Source organism: Eumetopias jubatus, unplaced genomic scaffold (genome assembly GCF_037043125.1).
Source record: "Eumetopias jubatus isolate StellerSeaLion01/CBP00866 unplaced genomic scaffold, mEumJub1_p1.0 scaffold_1, whole genome shotgun sequence".
Classification (NCBI taxonomy): domain Eukaryota; kingdom Metazoa; phylum Chordata; class Mammalia; order Carnivora; family Otariidae; genus Eumetopias; species Eumetopias jubatus.
In genome coordinates, this window is record NW_028274807.1 from 143,588,845 (window position 1) to 143,605,187 (window position 16,343).

Genomic DNA, 16,343 nt, shown 5'->3' on the forward strand with positions numbered 1-16,343 from the left:
ATGTGTAAGTGCTTCTATAAATAGGTAAGAAACATTTGATAGTGCAGCGATCACTTGGCGATACCTCTGCATGCCCTACAAGCATTTAAAAATAGTGCAGTTGGGCTTCTCTCTTAGGATAGACGAAGATTTTCTGTCTTTCCCTAGGCAGCTATCAACATACTTTCTCTGTTAAAGATAATCTAAAGCAGTGTTTTTCAAACTTTGATCACAGTCCACAGTAAGAAATTGTTTTTATTTTTATTTATTTTTTTATAAAGATTTTATTTGTTTATTTGACAGAGAGAGAGCAGGAACACAAGCAGGGGGAGTGAGAGAGGGAGAAGCAGACTCCCCGCTGAGCTGGGAGCCCGACGTGGGGCTTGATCCCAGGACCCCAGGATCACGACTTGAGCCAAAGGCAGACACTTAATGACTGAGCCACCCAGGCACCCCAAGAAATTATTTTTAAATAGTAACAGTATCCACCCTAATATACAGGAAACTGAAACAGGAATTTCATGGAATAGTACCCATCATTACCACATGAACAGCATATTGATATTTGTTATTCTATTCTGACTATTCATTAAAAAGGAAAATAAAAAACTGAGAAGACTTACAATTGACTATATAACTCAAAACCAATTAGTATGGCGGTTCTCAACCCTAGCTAATATTAGAATTATGTGAAGAGGGTTTTTTTTTTTTTTTTTAATATCAATGCCAGATCTTGACTCCAGACCAAAAATCAGAACCTTTGGTGTGGGTAAGGGCAATGGTATTTTTTTAAGCTTCTCAGCTTAAATATGCAGCCAGGATTGAAAACCATTGTTCTGATGGGTCTTGATCTTATGTTGAAAATTCTTGATCTAGAAGTTTCAGCCATTACATTTATATTGAGTTCAGAGAACTCTGAAGTGTTTTTACAAGGGCAGAGAAACCCAGGTGATTATCTGACTACTTTGTGAGCTATTTGTGCCCATTATCAAAGTTTTATTTCTGTGTGAATACAAGTGAAGAATGACTTCATTCTATGCACTTAAATAAAGAAAATATGGGTTGATATGAATAATGCTGGACTCTTAATCAAAGTGGGGGAGGGGGAAAGCTCCAAGATATGAGACATATGTCCATGGATTATAGCATGAATGTGATGGGCAAAACCATACCCCCATAATCCTAATCTATTCAACTTTTTGATTTGCTGTGCTTTTGTGATATAGAACAAAAAACTATTGGTTTGGAGAAGCTTAATCATATCAACATGGCTGTATGTAAATATTGCTCACTTAGCTCTGATAGGAGGAACTGTGATCCTTGCCCTTCTTCCATTACTTCCAACTATGAGTTTCTGTGATTCTCTCTGATATATATTTACGTGATACCCTGCCTTGTTGCAAAAGAGATTTAAGGCCGCTTATAAAAACACAGTATGATAGGATAAGGAGAGAAAAGGAAAAAGGTGAGAAAAGAGAGATGAGGGAGGTAGGGAAGGGAAGGGAGGAGGAGAGATGAGGTCAAGGCCAAGAGAAGGCCATGGGGAAACATAAGACAACTGGGGTGATATTTGTGCACAGAAGTCATGCTGGAAGGAGGGTGAAGGGCACAGACTACTTGCCAATTTCTTGGCACACCTGGTCATATGTGCACAACAAAAGTGTCCAGTAGTCATTTGCTGCTTCTGAGCTCCGAGTATTTACTATGACTGTCAAGTGCCTCACTTTGCTCCATCATATCACATTTTCATTCATCTGTAAATTGGTAAATTGAGGATAATGATGCTGCATGGCAGCCCACCTCCTGGGGATACGTATTTGTGCCATAATGTTTAAGTGAAATGTCTGGGAAAAAAATACTTATTAACACAAGACTTATTTCTTTAGTCTAGATGGCTTACTTGCATCTCTCCAAAATAGGTGGGCAGGTACCCATAGAAATGGTGTCTTTCATCTTGGACAAAATGGACACAATGCTAGAGTGTTTCCCTGGACTGAAGCTAGAAAAGTTATTCCACACAAGGAGCACAATATTTAACAAAATCAATTGAGGTCTCCAGCTGATTGTGATGCTGTGAACAAGTGCCCAGTTCCTCCTCAAATGGAATTTTACACATTCAGCAGCAAGGCTGCTGGACTACATTTCTTGGAGTTGGAGCATCCTCGAGAGGTCTGGCCTCTGAGACCTGGAGTATAGGTAAGAGATTGATTTTATACAGGGGAAAATGCTGTGCAGCAAGGCAATTTCTGAAACACAAGTTCTCTGCTCTTCATTGCTTAAATCCCATTGAAGTGTTGTCGGAAATCATTGATAATTGCCATGACCATGGGCAATCCTACTTAAAACTGGCCTTGAATAATAGTTTCAAATGAATCAGGAAGTACTTGGTAAAACCTTTGAATAGGATCCGAGGTATAGTAGACAAAAGCATTTTTTTCCCCAAAGACTCATGATAAAATACAGAAATGTGCTAAAGTGATAAAGAATTTTTCTACCACACAAATGGACATTTGTCCAGACAGGAGAATCTGTGCATTCACATGTAGCTCATTCCTCAATTTGGACATAACAAGGAAAAAAATTATATTCACTAAGTGTCCACTATATGGCTGGCAACACACTGCACACTTCAGAATATTGTCCCATTTAATGGCATAGTAGTTCTTCACAATAAAAAGTGTCTTCATTTTACAGATAAAATGATTGAGTTTCGGAAAAGTTAAACAACTTGTCAATGACATGCAGGGTAGTCCCAAATAAAGACGGAATTTGAACATAGGTCTTACTGGGCCTCAAGGTCCATAAGTGGATTTTGCCACTGATAAATCACACTTAATCCCAGAATTTCCTAGTTAAACTGTGGTCTCCAACACTAAAGAAGGCAAAGTCCTCTTTTGGATGTTCTAAAACAGAGATGGGCAAACAATTTCTGTAAAGGACCAGAGAGTAAATATTCTCAGTTTCATAAGCCATACAATCTCTGTCACAACTACTCAACTCTGTGGTTGTAGCATGAAAGCAGCCATATAGGATACTAAAATGAATGGGTATGGTTGTGTTCCAATAAAACTTTATTTATAAGAAACAAGTATCAAGCTGGATTTAGTCCAGGTGCCATAATTTTCAGATCCTTGTTTTAAGACATACCCAATGAGGAGATACACTCAATAAGACAACCATTTCCATATGTGTTGAGGTAAGAAGCGTTAAACATTTATATGAAGGCTCCAACCCATTATCTTTCATTTTCATTGAGGTAAGTTTGTAATCCCTTTTACAACAATCAGTAAATATGTTGCTTCAAAAAAAAAAAAAGAAACTTTAATTTAAAATAAATTAGAATAAAATTGTCACGGTTTATTTTTCTTTTGGGTTTGGAGAAATGTTTTATGCAATTTCCATAGGGAATGGCATTTGACTATCCAGATGCATACCAGCTTATAATTTCTAATTTCCTTTGTTTCCCCAACACCCCAGGAAGAAAAAAAAAAATTACTCTGTGATAAAACTGGTTAAGTTGGGTTTGTTTTCTCTTTTATTTTAAGATTGTATTTTGACATTTATGATAGGTCTTTGCTGAAATAATGCAGCAGGAAGAGAGCTATGAATATGAAACTGGAAGCTCATATGCAAACACCAAGTAGAAGCTACAATTGATCATAGAGCAAGAAAGGAGGGAGCGATGGAAGGCAGAGAGAAGGACTTTCTGGTGGGTCAGAAGCAGGGAGATGAGATGACTTCTAGGATTCTCTAGCTCAACTGGTCTCTAGGTATGAGAATTGTATTTTCTAAACCAAACCCTCGTTTGATGAACTGCAAGTGTCTTGAAAGGGTTTATGAGACCAGGGTATTTAGAACAGCCCTGACTGCAAATCCTGGGGGAGAGTGACTGTATTTACAGAATCATAGGCTGAAAGAGGAAAAGTAAATGAGAAAAACCTACATGCCAGGTCTGGGCACCAGAGTTAGGAAGAGATTTACAGGTCAACTTAACCAGCCTGGCTGAGCATGTGAAAAGAGTTAGAATAAGCAAAATCATTACCAGTAGTATTTCACTTTGTATTGGTTCTAAAAGAATTAAACACTCAAATCTTATCTTCCCAAATCAATATTTCCTATTTCTGTACATCATTGTGGTTTTAGAATTTACAGTTTCAGGTAGGATGTGAGGTTGATCCATTACCTGTCATTTCGATTTAGGGACACAGAAGCTGTGTGATTAAAACCATGGATTGTGGATTGAAGCCTCACTGGTCCTGAATCCCAAGGCCATCCCTTACCAGCTTGGGAGCCTTGGGCATGTTACTTATGCTTTATGTATTCAGTTTCCTCATCTGACCAATGGTCAGAGTGATAGTCCCTACCTCATTGGATTGATATGGGGATGAAATGGGTTAGTAAATGTATCCACTCATCTATCTGTCCATCACTCGCCCAAGACTGTATTGGGCATGAGAACAGTTAAGGAGCCTCTCGTTAAGTATGGGTGACAGGCTAATGGGTTAGTTAGATCACAGAGGACTCTGTAATACATGCTGAACAAATGCTTGGATAGAGAAGAGAGCCATAAAGCAGCCAGGAAAGCCAGAAGCCTCCCTGGGAAAGTCGATGCTTGAGCAGAACACTGTGAGAGAAAAAACAGGACTCAGGTGACAAAGAAATGTCTGGTTTCCACACAGAGGGAACCACTGGCCTGCGAGAAAAATGAATGTGTTCTTAACATGATGTCCAAAGTCCTCTAAACCTGAGATTGTTCCCTAGCCCCATCTCTCAGCATGTCCCTCCCAGGATGGGACAAATGTCACTGCCTGGACATTGCCTGGCTCTACTCCAGACCCCACATTCTCAATTTCTGACTGTTCAGGGAATAACCGTGCTATAGAGCATCATGGAGTGAAGGCCGCACCCCTCCTCCTGCCCCACATCCTATCACGCCCCTCAAACCTCACACCGCTCAGTCTGCCCTCTAGAAAGGCACTATGGGCTGGCAGGCACAGTGCCCCAGATCCACAATGACCCAAAATGAACCACAGCTATGTTCCTTCTCTCCTGCTTCTCAAAATCCATAAAATTGGCACAACGAGAGACAATATGTCTTCCCTATGAGCTCATCTAGCCTGGCAGTGATGAATGTCATTTCTGATTCTAAACAATTATGAGAAATGCTTGAATGTGAGTGAGGAGCTTTCTGAAGAATGCCTGAAGCAACAGAGGCATTGGGGGGAGCCCATATAGGGAAAGATAAACCCCTTGGGCTCACACTAATTCATTGTTAAACTGTAAAACCAATACCAGGCTCTAGAGTACACTTAGGACTCATGACTCCATGAAAACTCTAATCATGAGTAAGTCATTCCCCCAATCACAAACTTGGGAAATTAAGGAGACAGATAAAGCACTCCCCTAGAGATTTTCCTCTTGGGTTTCAGCTGAACCCCTTAAGTGAAGGGGGCCTTATAACTTTCATAATTGGGAAATAAAACCTCTTAGAGAGATTAACCTTCTAATGCTTGCTGTGGCTACCTCACGGGCAGAAAACAATCTTTTCCTTGTTATATATAAATTCCTGGTTCTCACTAGCTCTGGAAAAAGCTATGTATTTCATTGCATTTCACTACATCTCTGGCAAGTTGGATACTGAAAGGGCACAAAGATTCTGACAGTACTCTAAATGAATGCATCGGTATTTCTGTAACTGAATATCGAGGGTTTAATCTGCACTATAGTGCTGTCTAAAACTGGTAATAAAACAGAGGAATAATATGTCAAGATAAGATCCAAAGGACATATAATAGTGACATGTGCTACTCCATGACAAGGGCATAATGAAATGTACTGGGAAGAGAGTAGCCTTATAAAAAAGAAGCCATGAACTTTTTTCTGACAACTGGTCTAGAGCCCTAAATGGGAAAGATAACAATCCATCTTCCCCATTTCTTTTTAGTTTCTGGACCAAGTTTAAAGCTCAACAATCCATTAGTAAGTTCTCACAGCAAGAGATGGAAGACATTTATAGTACACACAATTCAGGCTCTTTGCCTGGTCCATAATGATCCCCTATTTCCCTTCTCACCCACAGAAATGGTCACATTACACCACTCCCACCCTAGTCCTAACTGATTGGACCAGAGACGGAGGAGACTAGGAATATGGAATTAACACTGAGAGATCCTAACTTAGCTTGTGCTGGTCTCTTGGACAGAGATATAAACATCATACTGTGAAGTACCGTATTTTACCTGTCACATGAACTTAAAAATAACATTGTTATGAATTTCAATGAATAACAATTGTATCACTTTGGATGTGCAAAAGGACAATTTATTTTTCTTTAACTGAAAATGTTTCTGATTTGCAGCCACATTTATTTCTAATGCAAAATATTTAATCTGGTCCTTTTCAGAAAACCTCAAAACTCTGAGTGATATCTCAGACCATTCAGACATAAAACATGGACAATCAAGATTTTCCCTCCAAGAGTTTTCTTCTTCTTGATCTTTATGTAACATTGTTGGGATATTCACCAATACCACTGAGGTGGGTTGCCAGATAAGATACAAAACATTCTACTATATCCGAATTCTGTAAAAATTTCACACAAATTCATAACCACCACCATTTTTAGTAAAACTATATCCCATGCAAAATTTGGGATATACTTATACTAAAATATCATCTGCTTTACCTGATATTCAGACTTGACTGAGCATCCTGTATTTTCCTTTGCCAAATCTGGCAACTCTATACTGAAGCTGGGGAGTGAACATATGCTTCCTCGGTGTGGTCACTGCTGTCCTTGTGCTGACCACCTGCCCCATCCCTAGCTCATCCCCAGATGATCTTTCCATCTTCCTGCTTACATCTAAAGACCTGCCGGGGCGCCTGGGTGGCTCAGTTGGTTAAGCGACTGCCTTCGGCTCGGGTCATGATCCTGGAGTCCCGGGATCGAGTCCCACATCGGGCTCCCTGCTCAGCAGGGAGTCTGCTTCTCCCTCCGACCCTCTTCCCTCTCGTGCTTTCTATCTCATTCTCTCTCTCTCTCTCAAATAAATAAATAAAATCTTTAAAAAAATAAATAAATAAATAAAGACCTGCCATGGCCTCCCGTTGTCAGATCACTGCCATGCTTCTTGCTTCTTGCCCTTATTTCCAGACTCCCTTGTGTCTTCTTGTTCATTTGTAGTCACTTTTGGGTGAGCTAGCTCCCTGCCAGTCACTCAAACTTATTGGGGGCTACCTCAGGCACTCTTATACCTTAATATACCCCCACCATATCTGTTTAATTTCTACTTTCCAAACTGACTTGAGGGATAGGGGAGAGAAGAGGCTTCCCTATTCTCTAAGCCTCACCTAGACCTTGAGCCAAGAGAGGAAAGGACCTGTAAGTCCTGTATTTACAGGAAAATTCTATTCTTCCTTGGTCCTCTTGGGTTTCCATACTCATATTTAATACTTCGTTCCTCTTCAAACAGTTTCCTCCCCACTCCAAACCCTTAGGACTGTTTATTTGGGAAAGAAAGTACAAACTAAAAATGGATTCTGGATGATAAGACATCCTTTCAAGAGTACTTCTGAGTTGAAAAGGTAAAAATTTGTCACTCTTGAGGGGGGCGGAGCAAGATGGCGGAGGAGTAGGAGACCTGGATTTCGTCTGCTCTCAGGAATTCAGCTGAATAGGGATCAAGCCATTCTGAACACCTACGAACTCAACAGGAGATCAAAGATAAGAATAGTAACAACACTCTGAACAGAAAAGTCCTACCTTCTGGAAGGTAGGACGCACAGAGAAGTGAATCCGAGGTGATATTCGGGAGGATAGACGGCGGGGAAGGGGGCCTCTGTCGGCCGCTTCTGGCAAGTGATAGAGCCGCGGAGCACAAAATCGGAACTTTTAGAAGCCAGCTCCGCAGAGGGACGTCGCTGCAGTGGCTAAGCGGAGGATGGAACCCTCGCGGGACAGGTGGTCTCAGGACCCTCGGGGTCACAGAAAGACTGGGGGTGCCTGAGTGCAGCAGAGCTCCCAGGTATCGGAGCGGGGAAGCCGGCTGTAGAGACAGAGCCGACGTGCGGGCTCTCAGCTCGGGGTTGCCATAAACTGTGATCAGTGACAGGAGCCACTGCTCCTCCAGCAGGGACCCAAAAAGTGGCAGACCTGGGGAGACTCCCCTTCCTCCCCCGGGAGGAGCGGCGCGGGAACGCACCGCAGGGATCTGCTGGGTTTGGAGACTCCACACGGGGTCGGGTGCCAGAGATAGAAACGCTCGGTCACAGGCCGGGTGAGCACGGAGTGCGGCCGGAGACCGGGGACACGGGAGCGACTGACTGCTTTTCGGTGGGGGCGCACTGAGGAGCCCCCAGTTCTCGGCTCCTCTGGGCGGAGATTGGGAGGCTGCCATTTTCACTCTCATCCTCCAAAGCTGTACGGAAAGCTTGCAGGGAACAAAAGCTCCTGAGAGCAAACCCGAGCAGATTACTTAGCCCAGACCGACAAGGATGGGGCAATTTCACCTCCGGCAAAGACATTTGGGAACCACGGCAACAGGCCCGCCCCCAGAAGATCAGCAAGAACAGCCAGCCAAGACCAAGTTTACCGATCAATGAGAATGGCAGAACTCCAGCACTAGGGGAATACTGCAGATAGAATTCATGGCTTTTTTTACCATGATCCATTAAGTCTTTCAAAGTTAATTTTTTTTACTGTTTTTTTTAATTTTTTTGTCCCTTTTTCAACCAACATCTTATCAATCCCTTTTTTAAAAAAACATTTTTATTTTTTATTTTTAGAGTCATATTCTATCCCTTCATAGTAGTTACCTTTATTTTTGGCATATATATATAAAGTTGTTCTCTCTTTAAAATTTTGAGATACAGTTTCTTCTAACGGGTCAAAATATACCCTAAATCACTAGTGTACAGCTTTCTTCTAATCTCCTGCCTGATCACATTCTCTCCCTTTTTTTTCCTTTTTTTTTAAATCTTCTTCTTTCCTTTTTCAAACAACTTCTTATCTTATCAATTCCTTTTATAAAATCTTTTATAATTTTCATCTTTACAGTCATCTTCCATCCCTTCATTATATCAACCCTTGTTTTGTACATATATAAGTCTTTCTTTAAAATTTTAGGAGGCACTTTCTTCTAACAGACCAAAATACACCCAAATTCTAGTGTGTGGCACTGATCTAATGCACTAGCCTGATCATATTTGATCATATTCTGTTTTTTTTGTTTTGTTCTGTTTTTGTTTGTTTTTATCTTTTTTTTTCTTTTTTTTTTCCTCTTTATTTTTTCTTTCTTTCCTGTTCTTTTCCCCTTTTCAGGTCTTTTATGATTTGTTTAGAGTATATTTTCTGGGGATGTTGTTAACCTGTTAGCATTTTCAGGTTTCAGGTCTTTTATGATTTGTTTAGAGTATATTTTCTGGGGATGTTGTTAACCTGTTAGCATTTTGTTCTCTCATTCATTTATTCTACTCTGGACAAAATGACAAGACAAAAAAAATCACCTCAACAAAAAGAACAAGAGATAGTACTGTCTGCCAGGGACCTACTCAATACAAACATTAGTACGATGTCAGACCTAGAGTTCAGAATCATGATTTTAAAGATACGAGCTGGGCTTGAAAAAAGCATGGAAATTATTAGAGAAACCCTTCCTGAAGAAAGAAAAGAACTAAAATCTAACCAAGTCGAAATTAAAAACGCTATTAATGAGATGCAATCAAAAATGGGGGCACTAACTGCTAAGATAAATGAGGCAGAAGACAGAATTAGCGATATAGAAGACCAAATGATGGAAAATAAAGAAGCTGAGAAAAAGAGATAAACAACTACTGGATCACGGGGCAGAATTCGAGATATAAGCAATACGGTAAGACGAAACAACATTAGAATAATTGGGATCCCGGAAGAAGAAGAAAGAGAGAGAGGGCAGAAGGTATATTGGAGCAAATTATATCACAGAACTTCCCTAATGTGGGGAAGGAAACAGGCATCAAAATCCAGGAGGCACAGAGAACCCCCTTCAAAATCAATAAAAATAGGTCAACACCCTGACATTTAAGAGTAAAACTTATGAGTCTCAAAGACAAAGAGAAAATCTTGAAAGCAGCTCGGGAGAAGAGATATGTAACCTATAATGGTAGAAACATTAGATTGGCAACAGACCTATCCACAGAGACCTGGCAGGCCAGAAAGGACCAGCATGATATCTTCAGAGCACTAAACGAGAAAAATATGCAGCCAAGAATGCTATATCCAGCTAGGCTGTCATTGAAAATAGAAGGAGAGATCAAAAGCTTCCAGGACAAACAAAAACTAAAGGAATTTGCAAACACGAAACCAGTCCTACAAGAAATATTGAAAGGGGTTCTCTAAGCAAAGAGAGAGCCTAAAAGCAACATAGACCAGAAAGTAACACAGGCAATATACAGTAACAGTCACCTTACTGGCAATACAATGGCACTAAATTCATATCTTTCAATAGTTACCCTGAATGTAAATGGGCTAAATGCCCCAATCAAAAGACACAGGCTATCGGAATGGTTTAAAAAACAAGACCCATCGATATGCTGTCTGCAAGAGACTCATTTTAGACCCAAACACAGCCCCAGATTGAAAATGAGGGGGTGGAAAACCATTTCCCATGCTAATGGACACCAAAAGAAAACTGGGGTGGCAATCCTTATATCAGACAAAGATTTTAAAATAAAGACTGTAATAAGAGATGAAGAAGGACACTATATCCTACTTAAACGGTCTATCCAACAAGAAAATCTAACAATTGTAAATATCTATGCCCCTAACATGGGAGCAGCCAATTATATAACCCAATTAACAACAAAAGCAAAGAAACACATTGACAACAATACAATACAATAATAGTGGGAGACTTTAACACCCCCCCGACTGAAATGGACAGATCATTTAAGCAAAAGATCAACAAGGAAATAAGGACTTTAATGACACACTGGACCAAATGGACTTCACAGACATATTCAGAACATTCCATCCCAAAGCAACAGAATAGACATTCTTCTCTAGTATCCATGGAACATTCTCCAGAATAGATCACATCCTAGGTCAGAAATCAGGTCTCAACCAGTACCAAAAGATTGGGATCATTCCCTGCATAATTTCAGACCACAGTGCTTTGAAACTAGAAATCAATCACAAGAGGAAAGTCGGAAAGAACTCAAATACATGGAGGCTAAAGAGCATCCCATTAAAGAATGAATGGGTCAACCAGGAAATTAAAGAAGAATTAAAAAATTTCATGGAAACCAATGAAAATGAAAACACAACTGTTCAAAATCTTTGGGATACAGCAAAGACAGTCCTAAGAGGAAAGTATATAGCAATACAAGCCTTTCTCAAGAAACAAGAAAGGTCTCAAATACACAACCTAACCCTACACCTAAAGGAGCTGGAGAAAAAACAGCAAATAAAGCCTAAACCCAACGGGAGAAGAGAAATAATAAAGATCAGAACAGAAATCAATGAAATAGAAACCAAAAGAACAGTAGAACAGATCAACGAAACTAGGAGCTGGTTCTTTGAAAAATTAACAAGATTGATAAATCCCTAGCCAGACTTATCAAAAAGAAAAAAGAAATGACCCAAATCAACAAAATCATGAATGAAAGAGGAGAGATCACAACTAACACCAAAGAAATACAAACAATTATAAGAACATATTATAAGCAACTGTGTGCCAGCAAATTAGATAACCTGGAAGAAATGGATGCATTCCTAGAGATGTATCAACTACCAAAACTGAACCAGGAAGAAATAGAAAACCTGAACAGACCTATAACCACTAAGGAAATTGAAGCAGTCATCAAAAATCTCCCAACAAACAAAAAGCCCAGGGCCAGATGGCTTCCCAGGGGAATCCTACCAAACATTTAAAGAAGAATTAATACCTATTCTCCTGAAACTGTTCCAAAAAATAGAAATGAAAGGAAAACTTCCAAACTCATTTTATGAGGCCACCATTACCGTGATCCCAAAACCAGACAGAGACCCCATCAAAAAGGAGAATTACAGACCAATATCCTTGATGAACATGGGTGCAAAAATTCTCACCAAAATACTAGCCAATAGGATCCAACAGTACATTAAAAGGATTATTCACCACGACCAAGTGGGATTTATCCCTGGGCGGCAAGGTTGGTTCAACATCCATAAATCAATCAATGTGATACTGTATATTAACAAAAGGAAGAACAAGAGTCATATGATCCTCTCAATACATGCAGAAAAAGCACTTGACAAAGTACAGCATCCTTTCTTGATCAAAACTCTTCAGAGTATAGGGATAGAGGGTACATACCTCAATATCATAAAAGCCATCTATGAAAAACCTACAGCGAATATCATTCTCAATGGGGAAAAGCTGGAAGTTTCCCCCCTAAGGTCAGGAACGGGGCAGGGATGTCCACTCTCACCACTGCTATCCAACATAGTATTAGAAGTCCTAGCCACAGCAATCAGACAACACAAAGAAATCAAAGGCATCAAATCGGCAAAGAGGAAGTCAAACTCTCACTCTTTGCAGATGATATGATACTTTATGTGGAAAACCCAAAAGACTCCACCCCAAAACTGCTAGAACTCATACAGGAATTCAGTAAAGTGGCAGGATATAGAATCAATGCACAGAAATCAGTGGCATTCCTATACACCAACAACAAGACAGAAGAGAGACAAATCAAGGAGTCGATCCCATTCACAATTGCACCCAAAACCGTAAGATACCTAGGAATAAATCTAACCAAAGAGGCAAAGAATCTGTACTCAGAAAACTATAAAATACTCATGAAAGAAATTGAGGAAGACACAAAGAAATGGAAAAACGTTCCATGCTCATGGATTGGAAGAACAAACATTGTGAAGATGTCAGTGCTACCTAGAGCAATCTACACATTCAATGCAATCCCCATCAAAATACCATCCACTTTTTTCAAAGAAATGGAACAAATAATCCTAAAATTTGTATGGAACCAGAAGAGACCCCGAATAGCCAGAGGAATGTTGAAAAAGAAAAGCAAAGCTGGCGGCATCACAATTCCGGACTTCCAGCTCTATTACAAAGCTGTCATCATCCAGACAGTATGGTACTGGCACAAAAACAGACACATAGATCAGTGGAACAGAATAGAGAGCCCAGAAATGGACCCTCAACTCTATGCTCATCTCATCTTTGACAAAGCAGGAAAGAATGTCCAATGGAAAAAAGACACTCTCTTCAACAAATGGTGTTGGGAAAATTGGACAGCCACATGCAGAAGAATGAAACTGGACCATTTCCTTACACCACACACAAAAATAGACTCCAAATGGTTGAAAGACCTAAATGCGAGACAGGAGTCCATCAACATCCTAAAGGAGAACACAGGCAGCAACCTCTTCGACCTCAGCTGCAGCAACTTCTTCCTAGAAACATCGCCAAAGGCAAGGGAAGCAGCCAGGGCAAAAATGAACTATTGGGATTTCATCAAGATAAAAAGCTTTTGCACAGCAAAAGAAACAGTCCGCAAAACCAAAAGACAACTGACGGAATGGGAGAAGATATTTGCAAACGACATATCAGATAAAGGGCTAGTATCCAAAATCTATAAAGAACTTATCAAACTCAACACCCAAAGAACAAATGATCCAACCAAGAAATGGGCAGAAGACACGAACAGATGTTTTTCCAAAGAAGACATCCAAATGGCCAACAGACACATGAAAAAGTGCTCAACATCGCTCAGCATCAGGGAAATCCAAATCAAAACCTCAATGAGATACCACCTCACACCAGTCAGAATGGCTAAAATTAACAAGTCAGGAAACGACAGATGTTGGCGGGGATGCGGAGAAAGGGGAACCCTCCTACACTGTTGGTGGGAATGCAAGCTGGTGCAACCCCTCTGGAAAACAGTATGGAGGTTCCTCAAACAGTTGAAAATAGAGCTACCGTACGATCCAGCCATTGCACTACTGGCTATTTACCCCGAAGATACAAATGTAGGGATCCGAAGGGGTACGTGCACCCCAATGTTTATAGCAGCAATGTCCACAATAGCCAAATTGTGTAAAGAGCCAAGATGTCCATTGACAGATGAATGGTTAAGAAGAGGTGGTATATATACACAATGGAATATTATGCAGCTATCAAAAGGAATGAGATCTTGCCATTTGCCTTGATGTGGATGGAACTGGAGGGTGTTACGCTGAGTGAAATAAGTCAATCAGAGAAAGACATGTATCATATGACCTCACTGATATGAGGAATTCTTAATCTCAGGAAACAAACTGAGGGTTGCTGGAGTGGTGGGGGGTGGGAGGGATGGGGTGGCTGGGTGATAGACACTGGGGAGGGTATGTGCTATGGTGAGCACTGTGAATTGTACAAGACCGATGAATCACAAATCTGTACTTCTGAAACAAATAATGCAATATATGTTAAGAGAAAAGAAAAAAGAAGATAGCAGGAGGGGAAGAATGAAGGGGAGTAAATTGGAGGGGGAGAGGAACCGTGAGAGACGATGGACTCTGAAAAACAAACTGAGGGTTCTAGAGGGGAGGGGGGTGGGGGGATGGGTTAGCCTGGTGATGGGTATTAAAGAGGGCACGTTCTGCGTGGAGCACTGGGTGTTATGCACAAACAATGAATCATGGAACACTACATCAAAAACTAATGACGTAATATATGGTGATTAACATTACAATAAAAAATTTCAAGATTAAAAAAAATCTGTCACTCTTGATCTCTGCTTTCATTTTGATCATTATCTGACTACAATAAAACACATCAGAATTTCATAACATATCTGAAGCACTAGGGAGGTTAAAATCTCTTTTATAAATCATTCTTGACTAGAAGAGGAAATCAACACTGTTATTATGGATTAATTAGAAAATAATTTAAATGAGAACACTCCAAAACAAAACTTAAGGAACGAAACCAAAATGGCCTTCAAATGTAAAATAACATTCCTACAGAACAAAAATGTAAAGAAGCAGGAGAAAATGAATAACAATTAAATAAACTTAATAAATATGTGAATTGAAAAATAAATGTAATCAGTCATTTCTTATGCAGAGAAGATAAACTAAATCAGGAAAAATATTTTAAAAATTACGATTTCTGACAAGGATATAAGGCAAAAATTAAATGAAAATGATAAAAGGATAGTATATATTTTGCTCACATATTTGAAAATCTCAGTAAAATGTATTAAATATTTAAGAAAATTTAAGTTCTTGAAATTGATCAGTAGTTCAATAAAAATGGGAAAAATAAACACTAGATCAAAGAATTATCGCCCTCAAAATTTCTGACCAGTTTTACGACTGGCTTTTCTGAACATTTCTAAGAACTGATGATCTCTGTGTTACTGTAATTATCCTAAAATGAAGATAGTTTAAAATGCACTAAAAAATACAATTCAACACACACACACACACACACACACACACACAGATCAATCATATGTAGACAGAAGCAAAAATCAAAATATACAAATCCATCATACATTAAACCAAATTACTGCAATAAAATGAGGTAAATCAGTAATGTAGAAAATCTATTAAGGCACAGTTAACTTTGTTCAAGGAGTAAAATGATAGAACTACCTTATTAGATAATAAAAAAGAATATGGTAAAATTCAATACTCATTTCTAGCTTTTCAAGAGGATTTATAAAGAATGTATATTTTAAGGCACCTTCAATAAAATCACAAAGTAGACAAAAATGCCTTCTATTTATTGTTATTACTGAATATATTTTTGGAAATTCTATCAGTACATTATAATTGCTGATAACTGATATGAAGCTTATATATTAGAAAGAAAACAAATTTACAGTTGTATCCTGATCTAATTCTATATTTAGAAAATATAAAAGAATACCTTTAAATTTCTCAGAATAATTAGAAATCTGGTGAAGCAGTTATATATAAATAATTTAAAGTTTTCCTTTATAGCAGAATTTGCAGCTAGATTTTTAAAAGATTCTATCTATAATAATAATCAATATAAAAATTTATAATTAACCTTAATAGTAAAGCATATTTGAGTCCTCTATGAAAAAAAACACCATCAAAATTCTGTGATATAAATTTTTTTTTCCAATCATACAGGAAAGAGTAGGAAGGGGTGGGTATGAAACTAGATTAGCCATGAATTGATCTTTATTGAAGTCATGCCATCAGTACATAGGTGTTCATCTCCACTCTTGGATATGTTTGAAATTTTCCACAATAAAAATTTAAAAATGAGGGTTGCCTGGGTGGCTCAGTTGGTTAAGCCTCTGCCTTCAGCTCAGGTCATGATCCCAGGTCATGATTGGGTCCTGGGATCGAGTCCCGGCATCGG

General features: G+C 39.2%; 1 protein-coding gene across 1 annotated transcript in view; it reads right to left on the reverse strand.

The window, feature by feature from the left end:
* The window catches only part of GADL1 (GAD like acidic amino acid decarboxylase 1), a 138,456-nt gene that overhangs the window by 78,001 nt on the left and 44,112 nt on the right, over nucleotides 1–16,343 (reverse strand). The gene's annotated exons all lie outside the window — the stretch shown is intronic.